The sequence below is a fragment of the Sander lucioperca genome, chromosome 10, assembly GCF_008315115.2.
Source record: "Sander lucioperca isolate FBNREF2018 chromosome 10, SLUC_FBN_1.2, whole genome shotgun sequence".
NCBI lineage: Eukaryota > Metazoa > Chordata > Actinopteri > Perciformes > Percidae > Sander > Sander lucioperca.
The window spans coordinates 37,995,179-38,010,692 of NC_050182.1; the positions used below are offsets into that span (position 1 = coordinate 37,995,179).

The window sequence follows — 15,514 nt, forward strand, 5'->3', positions numbered from 1 at the left end:
GCTTGAATGTAATGGACGTTCATTAATATAAAAAATGTACGCACTAAAGCTTTAAGTCAACTGTAACATCTGTACACTACATGTTGCAGTTATGTAAGAGTGTGTGATACCTAGTTAACAAGCGAGCACAGAAGTTTAAACAGGTAGCTTAGAGTAATGACTAAACAGTTCAAATGATTAGCTAAAAGTAATGGAGAAACAGTTAAGATAGTTTATGAAAGTAACGTTAATGGATAAATGGTTGAAACATTCAGCTTCACAAGTAGTAGTAGCTTAGTAGGCTCGTAGTAGTTTGATGACCAAACCAAACCTCAATATTGACGGTTCACTGAAAAAAATACCTATATCCGCTTTTGTATAAAGGTTGCACAACTTTGGCTACATTGAACGCCTATTAGCGGAGCCCCAAAACAATCATAGGGGAAACACTAAAATGTGAAGAATTAATTGAATAAATAAATTAATAAATACACAATTTTTTTGGTTTCACGTTGTCGTTACATCTGGTTGTCCTCATGGTTGCTTGGCAACGATCATCTCAGACTGATTGTCATTCCATTCCTCTTACATTCCTCTTTAGTTTGTTGATGAAAGATCAAACTGTTCTCTGGATATTTATTCATTGCTTCAGCAATATTGCATACAAAGAGCTCATCAGGAGCAGTTATGGATGGAATTTTGTTTTGCTTGGAGACAATCATGTCATATTGGAAATACAGCATTACAGTTATCATTTTCTTCAAGAGTATCAGTATTGCACTGAATATAATTTGTGAGTTATCATAATAATTAAAGTAAGAAGAGAAAGCCTGAATATTATTACAATGAATCAACCTCTAGGGCTCTTACTGTGCTTTGGCTAGTGTTCTAGTGTTGTTTGGGGATTTCTGAGGAAGCGTCCAATCTATCAGGGAAAACCATAAGAGTGTGAGATGAACTAACACGAAAAGAATTGTTTCCGTCACATTAATGACCACAAGATTTTGTATTTGTTCAAAAAAATCTATTCTGTCCACAACACGGGGAGAAGAAATTGGTTCCCCAGTGTTTGTTTCATTTGTAATCGACAAATCCCAAAAAACCATAGGGGAAATCGAAACACGGCGGGGTGGGGGAATAGTTACTTGGTGGGTAGTTTCAGATTTTGTTGCTGTTTGCACTGTCTTCATCCTTGGCGTGTCGTTATGGTAGATCCAATTAAACTTGCTGTAGACATGAGAAATGAGCAAAAATTAAATCAATACTGTATTGAGTGTAAATTCTACCCTGCTCTATTTTGGTCTCTCTTCAAACATGGCTGGACGCACACACACACACACACACACACACACACACACACACACACACACACACACACACGAGCGCACACATGCAGCAGACACACACACAGAGCAGTGAGACTGTTAGTTAACGGGAGGCTGGTATCGGGGCAGTGAGGTGGTGAATATTGATGCCAGCAGTATTGATTGAAGACCTGTAGGGTTTGTCTTCTTTTATCCAACGAGCCTTCTGCCTGTCCAGCAGACTTTATGGAGCATCCTGTCTATGCCTGGCTGCACATTATGAGAGGTGTGGAGGAGGCCCATTAAAAGAGCTGAAGAGACACACTTATATACACTGCACAGTTCAATCATAGCAAGACACTGCCTAACACTGATGTTACAGCATATAATGAGCTACAACTGGCTCAGTCCTCATCATATAAACCCTAGCTGTGACAGCTACTATATTAAGATCTTTGTAACTACAAGTAACTACTACACAACCACACCGTAATACAGCAGTAATAAAGCAATCACCCAGAATCCATTAATATCTGCCATGCAAACACTAGATAATTGCTTCACTGTCCTTGTCTGGTGATAGGTTTGATGTGAATCCTCCACCCAAGAGGTTACGTGATTCCCTCCAGCCACTCAAAATGTATTTGTCTGTAGCCAACATAACTCAAAAACTAATGGCTGGATTATAACATTAAATGTGCTGAACATCAATGCTCCCAACAGAAGGATACCTATTGATTTTGACTGAATATTGATTTCAAAACTGGTACGCTACAACTAACGAGCAACTAGCGTGAGATTATTAGGCCTTGGAGGGAGGTCAACACTACACTGAGTGCTTCTTGCTGCCTAACGGTACCATTTTCACACTGATTGCATTTTGCACCTTTTCACGCTGATTGTATTTTGCACTATTTACTTCTGTCATTTAAAAGTGTCTCGTTTCAAGAATATATCTAGATTCGAAAATTTTAAATGTTGCAGAGGGCCGCTGTTTGAAAACAGGGTTTGATGCATAGACTGTATAAGCGAAGCCAGTGGCTGGCTGCAGTATAGGTCATAAATCCTGCTATTGACAGCTGTGACTTTCTTTTTGTCCAATTATTTTTTCTCATTTTAATGCTCTTATCAACATGGAAAAGTGGATCGGCTTGCTTTGTGCTTTCGTCGCCTGGCTTTGACAAGGGGGCGGAGAATTGGCATCAGCTGTGTGCTTGGCCATCAAGTAGTATTTCAGTCTGGACGTGCTGCGATGATAGCTCAGTTCACAACGACAAAACACACAGATCACTTTGGTCTTGTCAATGGAACCATTTGGCAACTTTTACTTCTTCAAAAGTAAACTTTCCATTCAGAATCTTATTGGCATCCATTTCGGCGTCTTACGCTCGCCATCCACCCAAAACGTAACGTTAGCCTACTACTCTTTGGTCGGCTCGCAAGCCCAAACAAGTGTGTGCAGCGTGCCTGTTGTTTTGTTTCCGGTCTAGCTAGAGCCGGTGTGGTGTTGTAGTTTTTCTAACGTTACTAGTTGTTGCAACAGCATGTGAAAAAAACTACAAAGTTTGCTAGGCCAAAAAGAACGTTAATCTGGGGCCAGGCCCGGTAGAGGTTACCAGAGGGGCATACCCTATCATACCCGCCGCAGCGGCACCCACACAGTAGCACCGCCCTCGGACAAAACCATGGGGAGCGTGTCGACTCGGGGACGGAGGTCTCCGGTTGGACAATGGTCCAGTCTAGGTTGGCCAGTCACTCGCGATCTCATATCTGTCTTCGAGAGAAGAATAAAAAGGTGCACAGGAAACAAAAACCTTAAAAAATTATATACAGTGGCCGGGTTGGATCAGGGGGTAGAGGAGGTGCACATATACTGAGAGGTTTATGCCTTGACGCAGAGGTCAAGGGTTCGAATCCGACCTGTGACGATTTCCTGCATGTCTTCCCCCTCTTTCTCACCTAGCTGTCCTGTCAAAATCAAAGGCGGAAAAAAATCATCTTAAAAATAAAAAATATTATATACGACCCAGCCAAATCACAGACATGTTGATTAGCACAGGACTAATATTATTATAGGGCATCGGTAATCGGCGAAATGTGTTAGGTCATTTGCGGGTGAATTTTTACTTGACAAATTACCGACATGGCCAATTCGCACGGGATTGAGATCACAGACAACCTCCGTAATGATTACAAATGACTAGAGGTCACGAGGTAATACTAATCCCGTGCAAATAGGGCTTTAGTTGCTTTCATCTATGCTATGCATTTTACTTATGTTTTAATATAAACATGGGATCTGGTCGTGTCAGGGGAGCGTTGAGATGGGAACGTTACAGAACAATTTTGATTAAGAGACACAAAATATAGTGTTCCTGCCAAATGTTGGACACACCACAGTAGTCTCTGACTAGTTTTCAGGATTTTAGAACTGCTCCATTGTGAAGTGTTGTTTGTGGCCCTGTGGGTTGGAAGCCTCTGGATGTTTGAAGCCTTATATAACACCACCATTCAGCATTAAGTACCACTTATTCAGATTAGTGCAGCGCTCGGCTGAATCACCTGTTTTCACAAAACCAGTACCCACTGAGTGGAGAGCATCTGGGCTTGCTTTGCCAAACAGGCTTTGCATTATCTACCCATTTGCGATTTAGATTAGCTGTGATCTTAATGGCCATAAAACACTTTTGGCATATGTGTAGATATTTATGTGTGTTAGGAATTAAGTGTTTCTGTGTGCCAATTAAGTAAAGATAATGTATTATTATGTATCATTCGTCCAAGTGTTCACTTAAAAAAGGCTACTGGCACCCCAAGTTAAAAAAAATCTACAAGAGAAAGAAGTTAATATAATTTGATTGAAATGTAATTTCCTTACATATTTTTGACATTTTACCCTGATATGATGCAAACTTTTAATGCATTTCTTGTTTTAGTTAATTGTTTCCTTAGAGGTTTTTGGCTATGGTGTCATTTTAATAACACTTCTGATGGTTACCATGGTCCAACCATAAATCCACCCGTAATCTAGGACCCCCCCCATATTTCTCCATCACCCCGGAGTACAGACTTTATTTGCAGGCTTGCCTTGTTACTGCTTAGTTTCCACGTATGCAGTTCCTCCGGCTGGTGAACAGGGAGGAAAGTGGAATTGGTAAAAAAATGTTTGAGCCTGTAATTACTTCCTGAATTATTATAAGTGCCTAATGTTGTTGATGGTGCTGCCTCCGTGTGCACCCTCAGGCTCTGAGCTGAGACCACCAAAGCAAGGAAGTTGTGCATGTTTCCCCCTCATGTTAAATACAAACAATGGATAACTGCTCAAAGTATTGACCAGATGCAAATCTGGTCCCTTAACACAAGCATTTGGTAATTTACTAAATAATTCATTTTGCTTATTGATGTTTTCTGGTAGGGCCGATGAGAGTAACATGGATTACTTCTGGTTCCAACACTGCTCTAGCCTCGTGAGACCGTCCTGATCTCGTGAGCTCTAGTTTTCCACTCGCAGATCAGTCTGGCATCTTGAGACAGAGAAAATTTGGAGCCGTTCGCCAAACGACTGACCAATCAGCGTTGGTTTTGAGGCGGGTTTAGGTGTGACGCAACGTGAAGCGACTGTTCAGTCTAAACAACATGGCGGCTTCCACGGATGAGATGAGCGTAGCTATCACGCAAGTTTTATCCGAATTAGAAAGTATTCCTTCATTGAAAGAAGAGCAAAAAACGGCACTGGAGGCTTTTCTTGGAGGAAAAGATGTTTTTGCTCTTCTCCCGACTGGTTTCGGCAAGGGTTTGATATTAAGTTGATCTGATTGGTTGATTTGGCCCGTCTATCACCAACATAGGTGGTGATAGACAGATGGTTTATCCAATCAGCTAACCAGTATTTCTGCCCCTTCCCAAAAGTTCTCCAACGGAAAGTTCCCAGATGGATATGCCGAGCAAATGCGAAGCAATCCATCTGGCGGAGTCAGGTTAACACTGCTCTGGGAGTTCAAACCCACAAGCTGCTGTGTCCATAGTACATGAAACCTTTACAGGCAAGGGCGGGATAGAAGGGGGGCAAGGGGTGGCAAGGGATGGCACAGGTTTAAACTGATGATAATATATTATGCTGCACTAGGCAAGATTAGTAGAAATAACCAGTGTGTATACATCTGGATGTAGGAGTGCAATAGCAAAACATGACACTGTCATGAACACATGACAGTGTCATGACACATGAACCCTAACCCTAACCCTAACTCTAACCCTAACTTGTCATGATAAAAACCGAATGACACTGTCTGACAGAAGCGTTATGTCATAAACGTTTATGACTTGTTTATAATGTTTAAGACACTTTCATGACAGTGTCATGTCACTCCTATGTAGATACCTTCAAGTAAAGTGCAACCAATTGTTCTAAAAATGCATTTGTGTAATCCTTCTCTTCTGTGAAAGATACAATAGATAGATAGATACAATAGAATTTGTTGTGTTCTGTGTGTTTGTAACTGTCCTTTGTTCTGTTGTGTTTGTGTTTGTGCAACTCATATCTGATTTACCGAACAGAGAATAGAACAGAGAAGAGAGAGAGAAGTGCACAGGGCAAAAACGTCAGCGTTCCACAAAACCCCGCTGGTGAAAATCACTTAGACGAGCATGTTTTCCTGGATATTAAGTATTGAAGACAATTACAGTATATTCTTCATTCAACTTTCATTATTCCCCTCCTCCTGCCTCCCTCATCACCACATGCTTTGTTTTCTTCCCCTTCCCTCTGTTGTATTTTGTCAAAAAGGAAAAGCACATGCTCGTTCCTCTGCTAAAGGGACTGTTTAACTCAACAAGAACAAAGAGCAGCAGTCTTGTCTGCGTTGTGTCACACAACTCTTATGTCGATTATTTTTACCTCCTCTATTTATAATCTTTCCTCTGTCCTACATATGTCTAAGACAACTCTCCTGGGAGGTATTTGTCACTAAAAAGCCTATTGCTCTCTTTGCTGTCTTCACCTTGTGATTAGGTCAGAGAACACAGCACCAAATGGACTGAAAACCGCCCATTTTGAATGTCATTAGTTCGTATCACTACCATTATAATGCTTTAGACAGGGCAAACTGTATGGGGCGGCTATTGCTCAGGTGTAGAGTGGTCGCCTACCAATCAGAAGGGTGGTGGTTTGGATCCCTGGCCCTGCAGTCCCAAGTGTCCTTGGGCAAGAAACTGAACCCCGAATTGCTCCCGATGCTGCGCCATCGGAGTGTTGATGTGTGTGAATGTTTACCTGATGAGCAGGTGGCACCTTGATTGGCAGCCTCGGCCACAGTGTATGCATGTGTGTGAATGATGAATGGTTCCTGTACTCTGTAAAAGTGCTTTGAGTAGTCGTTAAGACTAGAAAAGCGCTATATAAAAACAGTCAATTTACATTTACAGTCCATGTACCTAGTACCAGCAACAGGCACACGTTATGAAACGGTCGCACGGACATTAACGTTGTGAATTGAAACAAAACTAACTGGTAGGCCTACCAATGATCATGGTTTGGTTAGGATAAGTACATTTGTTACATAACTTAGGTAATGTACGTATGTTAAGTATGTTATGTTAAGATAATAAGTCAATGTTGACTTTTAGTTTCACATGGGACACGAACAGCGGTCTCCCGGGTGAAAGTTCTGTGTTTGTTTGACCTATCCACACACCCTGACCATCCTCCATATTTGACGTTGTGGCTCTTTATACCAAGTCACCTGACTTCCTCCTTTGCTCCAGTCATAATTACTATGGCTGCTAGAACAACTAACAATAAGTGTCATAGTAATATGTGTCATTTTGAACCTCCCTGCGGTGAAGTGAGCCAATTAGGATGTAGAGTAGGGCCACACCACCTTAAATCTATGCTCTCAATGACAACTGATAACAGCCATTTAACTTTCTAATCCGCTGCGAAAAACAATATTTCTCATTCTTTCTTAATGTGGCTGTATGTAACTTTCAGTTTGTGTTGATTCCAGCGGCCTCTTTGGACAAAAGCGGTAGTGTTTTTATCACACCTGCTGTCGTAAAGGTCTAGGAGTTAGCGTTACAGGGAGGTCATATAGTTAAGATGAATGTTTTGCTCAGACATAAAATCATTAATTTAAAATAAGAGAATATGTTACAGATGCATCATTGCATTTCAAGTGCTGCATACGGTAACTTAGCCTACTTTACATGTATTGTGAGCTAAACCAGGTATCACTGTCACTGTGTCACGAGCCAAAGCATTAGGAGATTGTCGTAACTTAGATTATAGCCCATTTCATGAAACCCAAGGACGCTTTACACAAGTCATAGTTACTGTAAAAGCTGGTTAACTAGTTCACATACAGCATTACAGCATGGTGTGTGTGTGTGTGTGTGTTTTTTGGATCATAAGATTCCTGCACGGGAGGAAAGCCACTGTGTTGGAAGCTCTGTCTCCAGTGTGAGTGGATTGTAGAGGGAGGTGACTGGCTGCTGGCAGCTTTCTTTGTGTGGCCTCTATTTAGCTGGTGGTCCTGTCCCTTTGCTCTGTATCTCCATTGTTGAACTGCTCCAGCAGTCTCACCTGGTAATCCCCCCTGCCTTTACCTGCTTCCACAAGGAGCTCCTGCACTGTCTGCCCGCAGGCTTGGCTGGCTCTGATTACACTACCTGTGGATATTGATGCCACATTCTCCTCACACTCAGCCATTTGAGGCGTCTACATCTCAGAGAAAGCGCAAAATATTCCCACCACATTCCCACCTCTAGCAATATAACGTTTACACCCCGCTCACAGCTTGGCACACACTCTTTTTGGGAAGGGTGTGTGTGTCCAACGAAAGTGTTAATTTGGCTTTTAAGAAAAAGAGTGTGTGTTTCTGCTGCATGTGTGTGTGTGTGTGTGTGTGTGTGTGTGCGTGTGCGTGTGCGTGTGTGTGTGTGTGTGTGTGTGTGTGAATGCAAGTGGGTGCGGTTGGAGTTTGGTGGGACCATGCGGTGGTGTAATGGAAAGCAATGGTGGTGGTAGTGTGAATTGTGCGTAGGAATGCTACGTTGGACCCCAGCAAGTGTTGTTGGTGGTGGCTCATGTGGGACGCAGAGCTGATCCTGGGTCATTGCCACGCTTAGGCTCGTCAGGTCATCAAGACTGCTTCACTGGGGCTTCTTTGAGGTAGCCAGGTGTTAGTCTCGCATTGCCAGACCTATCTCCACAGCACTGCAGAGGAGGGTCTGGCTAGTCCACACAACATTCCTGGATTGGAGAAAACGTGCTCTGGTTTATTGGCATTTCTTAAAACCAAACACAATCGTCTTGGGCGGCACCATGCACTGGACGCAGATATACGGTGCCGCTGCAAAATAGACTTGGGAAGGAACTTGTTTTGGTGGATCCACGTAGGGAGGCGAGCTCTGAAATTACAAATGCTGTTGAGCGTGTGATGAGAATTTTACAAAAAAAAAAGATAAATTAAATTTGATTGTTCTAGCTCATAGGATGTTTCCCAAATCAACCAGAGTTTAGAATGCCAACACAAAGAAAGCAGAAGGTGAGGGGCCGATTAGCGATACTCAAAAGCGCCCAAAAAATTGTCTAAAGCATTTAAGAAGTGTGGGAGAAAAACGTGCTCTGGTTTATTGGCATTTCTTTAAACAAATCACAATCGTCTTGGGCGGCGCTAAGCAAAATAACCTCGGGAAGGAACTTGTTTTGTTGAAACGTGTACGTTCAAAAGTTGTTTTAGTAGTGTGAGAGAAAACTCAAATTTGACAAATAGTCTAGCTAGCTGTCTGGATTTACCCTGCAGAGATCTGAGGAGCAGTTAACCATAGTCCTCATAAATCCACCGGAGTTTAGAATTCTAACACAGAAAAAGGACACCGGCGAAAAGACATGGATCCAGCGGAATTTCCTGCAGCACCGGAGCAATCCCAGAAGTGGAACATTGAGGATATAGACTAGTCTTGCATTGACAGATCTATCTCTACAGTGCCTATATATTCTGGGATAGGGGTAAAAACCAGGCCCCCAGAAAGAACGACAAGCTTTGAAATTCTTTTTAACATAACAGCCAAACAGTGGAAATACAACGCCCGGTTGTTTAGAATGCCAACACAAAGAAAGAGGAAGGTAACGGACAACCGGCCAAAATGAAGGACATCCGGCGGAATTTCTGGCAGCACCGGAGCAATTCTGGAAGTGGAACATCATGGATATAGACTAGTATATTATATATGCTATTCTTGTGTGTGTGTGTGTGTGTGTGTGTGTGTTACTGCCAAGTGTGTTTTAATTCTATAAAAAATAAATTTGGCAATGACTAAATAAATAAATGTGAAAATGCAAAGTGGCACTGCACCATTTAAACAACTGAACTCTAAAGAGATTTTAAGACGTGTGAATTTCAAGGGACAGCGTTAGTATCCTTATAGAATCCCCTCGAAAATGAGATGCTACATCTCAAGGGGCTATCCTTTCAATAAATTCAATGGTGCATGCAAATGCATGCCGTTTCAGAGGCTTGTCCACCTGGCTTGGTGAGTTAGCACTACAATATGACATAATATGAATGAGTAAATACTCCTTCAACCACCACCATCATCATTATCAGCACCCCGAAAGAAACTACAAAAAGCCAAAAATGTGCAACATAAAGCCAAAAGCGCACAAACACACACACACACACACACACACACACACACACACACACACACACACACACACACACACACACACACACACACATATTGCCCGGTTGTGTAGCAGCTGGCTCTGTATCACAGCTGACTGCAGCCAGAGGTACAAGTTCCCTCAAACAGGTAACAATTTCCTCCAAATGCGTATACTGTTTGAAATAAATAAGCTACAGTATGCATAAAAGGGAAAATGATTACCTGCTTTTAAAAGCCTTCATGAATATTTATATAATGTTTCTGTCGCCACTTATTTCCCTTCCTTTTTGGATATGCAGTAAGGAGCCACTAATAGAAAAGCCTACGCTCCCTCTCACTGTTTCAACATAAAGCCGACTTGCATATTACAGAAACACTTTTAATGCTTTGCCTTTACATCAAAAAGTCTTACCTTTGATTGCTGATAACATTTTCATTTCCCATGCTCTTTTTTTGGGTGATTGTATGCCTTTTGTGTGCTTTTACATGGGAGCCTGACTGTGCGTGTGAGTGTCTTTCAGTTTTAAAGGTGCCTGCAGGCAGGAAGCTGTGTAGGACAGCTTTTCCCTCCCCGTAGCTGTGATTGTCAGGGTTAGTTAAAGGCAGAGGGTCCAATGTTCCTGTGGCTTTAAGGACAACGTGATCTTGCAGTGGAGGGATGAAAAGATAGAGGTAACTCTTCCACCCATCTGAGGGGATTTTCCCTTCATCATGCCCTTTCCAAATGAAACCATTATCTCGACATTTCTGCCCCAGGCGCTCTCACTCAGACTATTTTGCTCTCTTTCTTTTTTTCTTTCTTTCTTTCTTTTGCACACACACATTCACACCGTGTCATCTATGCTACCCTGAACTTTTCCCTCTCTTTGGAGCGGTATTTTAGAATTGTGAAGGGAAGATGGAAGGTGACAGAGGCAGAGAGAGGCTGGATGGTGGGAATGGAGAAGGGGGAAGTAAAGGGGTGGAGGTGTCAGGGGAGGAGGAACCAGCAGGGAGGGAAGTGTCAGAGATGGAAGAGACAGTGGCGGTATTATGTGTGTGTGACTGGAGGTGACTCCTAATTCATCCAGGGAAAGCTGAGATTTGGTTTGCTTGTCATAACAGATGCCTCAGCCTGCCCAGAGGGAAAGCTCTTCTCCACCTGCCGTGATTCAGTTTGAAATGTCTCTTAATGTATTAGTCGGCTATAATGGATCCCATGGCTCATACCTGCAGACATGGCCTGCCTTTTATCTCCATACACACACACACACACACACACACACACACACACACACACACACACACGCACACTGCAGCCACCCACCAACCCCCAAAGGAGGGAAGGGGGTAAAAAAGGAGAAAAAGAAACGACAGAGTGAATGAGAGAGCACAGTGATCATGGTGGTAACGGTGAATAATGGCGTGGCGGCAGGACTAAAACAAATCACCTGTAGATGATTCTATTATGTGCAGCCACAGAGGAGCTGTTCACCACTGCCTGCTGCTGTGAAGCTTACTGAGAAGCTGTTCACTCAGGACACAACCAATGAAATGAGAATTGAATTATGTTTATCATTGTGTGGTTAGTCTTGCATTAGTCTTGCATTGCCAGACCTTCCTCTCCTCCACAGTGCTGTGGACGAGGGTCTGGCGAGTCCACACAGCATTCCGGGATGGGAGAAAAACATGCTCTGGTTCATTGGCATTTCTTTAAACCAATCACAAGCGTCATGGGCGGAGCAAAGCTCCGCACGGAACTGCTGCAAATTAGCCTCGGGAAGGAACTTGTTTTGGTGGAACATATGGACGTTAGGGGTAAAAACCAGGCCCCCAGAAAGTACGATAAGCTTTGAAAAAAAAAATGTAACATAACAGCCAAACAGTGGAAATACTACGCCCGGCCCGTCACGTGATGGCCTCTGGCCCCAAAAATACTTTTTCCCATAGACTTACATGGCGAAAGAGACATCTGTAAATCAGTGGATGCTTTTTTTTTAGCGTCACAACCCCCGCGAAATGACTCGTTTCACTATCAGAATTTGATCCATTCGGTCCAATAACATTTGGAAAGGCTATTTAAATAGGCTCAGAGGTGAGCCTAAATTAATAAGTGAAATGACAGTAGTAATCTAGATAGTATGTTTGTATTTATAAAGCAAAGTATGGTTTTGCAGTGTGACAAACAGTTATATCCACTGGGCAGCATAATGTGGCCTCACAGCAAGAAGGTTCCGGGTTCCAATCCCAATCGTCTTGGGCCTTTCTGTGTGGAATTTGCATGTTCTCCCCATGTCTGCATGGGTTCCTCCAGGTGCTCCGATTTCCCCCACCATCAAAAACATGTAGAATAGGTTCTCCAGTCAGTGCCCTTGATCAAGGCACTGGCTCAGATCAGGGGCCTGTTTCACAAAAGCAGAATATATAAATCCAGGATAACTGATAAAGCGAGGCTTGACCTGGTCTAATCTGTGCATCCTGGCTTGGTGCGTTTCACGAAGGCCAAGCCAGGCTGAGGAGGAGCGACTAGGTTGAGCCAGGCTGAAGTAATTCAGATAGATGCGCGTCCACGGCTTTCCACAAAAGACCGCGAGGTCGATCACAGATTTTCTGATGCCAAAATGGAGAATACGCATTGTACATACTTTATACAGAGTGAACAGCAGCTTCTTGTGGAAGTATGATGACGTGAAACACATTATTTGTATAAAAAGAAAAGAAACACGGCCGCTGTAATGAAACGGCGAGAGAAAGCGTAGCAGACGATCACGGACCGACTGAATGCATAAGTAGCCTAAATATATACATTAACTGACCACTGCTCTGAACTGAAACCGTCATAATCATACCATTCAAGGATTAGGCTACTAATCATTTGCACAAATTAACAGTTGTACTCTTTGCCTTAAAAGTAAGCAGAAGATAATGTTACTCAGTAAATTTACCATGAAGATCAATTTTCTACAACGCCAGAATATGATGGGTAAATATCTCTTTCACTCTGTTCCTCCCTCTCTCTCATGGGCTAAAATATAAATTTCCTAAGTCATATTAACTTCCACTGCTCGCTTTTAATGCAAAGTGTACAACTGTTCGTTTTTGCAAATGACAGTGACTCATTGAATGGTTTCAGTTAAGAGTAGTAGTTGATAAATGTATATTTTGCGTTTTTTTTTTTTATTTTTTATAGAGGACGAGTTTCCTTCTCTACATATTATATGCCTTGCTCCCTTGTATATATGGACATAGAAAATAAAGACACTGAAGAAATTGGACTCTAAAATCTAGAAACTATAAAGATAATTAAGTGATAAATATAATGCACACTGTAAACATGAATGGAACAGAGTATATTCATCAGTTATTTCCCCCCCAGCAAAATATAAGGTCAAAAACCATTGAGGTGTCCTCTCCCTGTTGTAACATGAATGTACAGTAGCCTACATCATAGTTACTGGTCCAGTGAACTAAGACTATAATTTGGGAGGATTGTACAATTAGGATATGTTCTTAAAATGTACAGTCCTCCCAAATTATAGTCCCAGTTTACTGGACAACACAAATTGTGTGCTAAGAATGCCAAATACAATGCACATGGAAGTGGAACAAACATGATCCTTATTGTTAAAGAATTTAAAAAAAATTAATCAACTAAAATAATTCAAGGTGCATACGTCAACTATAGAAATGTACAGCATTGTATGTATTGCCCTTAGTAACAGACTTCATTTAAAACACATTTGAAATGTTATCAGCAACCAGAAACCGGGTCAAGGCTAAATTCATCCAGGATAACGGGGAAATCCCGGCTTAATCCCTTATCTTGGTTTTGTGAAACAGGCCCCTGGAGTTGGTCCCTGGGTTAAAGTGCAGAGAATGAATTTTGCTACATGTATGTGTATGTGACAATATAAGTACATTTCTTATTTCTTTCTGTGAAACTTAATATTTCCAGTAAGGTTCAACATAGTTATAAACAATTATATAAAAAATAATTACAGTTTTAAGAATTAAATTATCAGATAAGTTGCAATTGTTAAGACTTGTTAATAGTGCAAATGTTCAGATTCCCTAAATAACTAGGTAAACTACAAGCAGTATCCACATGTGCACCACGGTCTAGTTGAATGAAGAGATGTGGATGGGCATTGGCGGTCTGGGCCCGGCCACTGAGTCAAGTGGGATGAGCCTTCGTCCCCAAACTTGGACCAGCCTAATAATGTACATTACACACACACACACACACACACACACACACACACACACACACACACACACAGTTGCCAACTTGGAGACTTTCTAGCTAAACATAGCAACTTTTTAGAACCTTTTTGCGACTTGCTGCTCAGAGTAATCTCAGTCAGCGGCTGAAATCCCCTGAAATCGATGTCCGTCTGAATATTTCCACAGGGGTGTGCAAGCATTCATAAGAACCCACAAAATGAGTGTCAGGGTTTCAGGGAATGTAGGACCCAAATGCAGAGACAGATGGGGAATGTTGAGTTAGAGGATTTAATAAGCAAAAACAAAGTTCATATCAACAAAAAGGTGTCTTGATAACAGCAGGCAGAGTAATCCAGAATAAGAAAAATATAAAACAGGAATCACAGGTACCAGGACCAGGAATCAAGAACAACGAGACACAACACACAGACGCTCAAACCATGAAAACACACCAACAGGAACACTGATCCGACAAAAGACAAGGGAAACACAGAGACTAAATACAAGAGGTAACGAGGACTAACAAGGGACAGTTGATACAACAGGTGAAATACATAAGACAATTACAAGGGTGGGAAAACTAAAGACAGGAAGTAAAACCAGACAGAAAACCAGAGACTTCAAAATAAAACAGGAAACAGAACATATACAGAAACATACAATCATGACAATCAGTTTATATACATTTTTAAAAAACAAAATGAAACTAAAATCCGTGCTTGGTGTTTTGTTGGTTAACCAATACATGTGACTTGGACACACTGTTGTTCACTTCCTCTTTCCTGCCAGTGGACAATGTTGTTTTCGTCTAACCATAGCTGTGTTCGAAACCGTTCCCTATCACAGAAATATCGCCCTATATAGTGTATTCGCCATTTTGTAGTGGTGTTCGAATTCTCCGTGGTTAATTTAATTTACTATGTAGTCCACTATAAAATACCCACAATGCACAGCTAATTTGAGTGTACATACCATGTACCCTACATTTTACTCCCATATACCACAATGTAGTCTATATCCTTGGCGTTCCACTTCAGGGATTGCTCTGTTGCCGCCGGAAAATCAGCCGGATTTCACTCATTTAGGCCGGATATCCGTTGCCTTGGGCTTCCTTAGTGTTGGCATTTTAAACTCCGGTGCATTCATGAGGACTATGGTTAACTGCTCCTCAGATCTCTGCAGGGTAAACCCAGACAGCTAGCTAGACTATCTGTCCAATCTGAGTTTTCTGTTGCACGACTAAAACAACTTTTAAACGTACACGTTCTACCAAAACAATTTCCTTCCGAGCCTATTTTGCAGCGGTAGCGCAGCTTTTCTCCGGTGCTTAGCATCGCCCAAGATGATTGTGATTGGTTTAA

The 15,514-nt window shown here is 41.9% G+C and overlaps 1 protein-coding gene across 2 annotated transcripts in view; it reads left to right on the top strand.

The window, feature by feature from the left end:
* The window catches only part of grik2 (glutamate receptor, ionotropic, kainate 2), a 299,478-nt gene that overhangs the window by 57,004 nt on the left and 226,960 nt on the right, over positions 1–15,514 (top strand). The gene's annotated exons all lie outside the window — the stretch shown is intronic.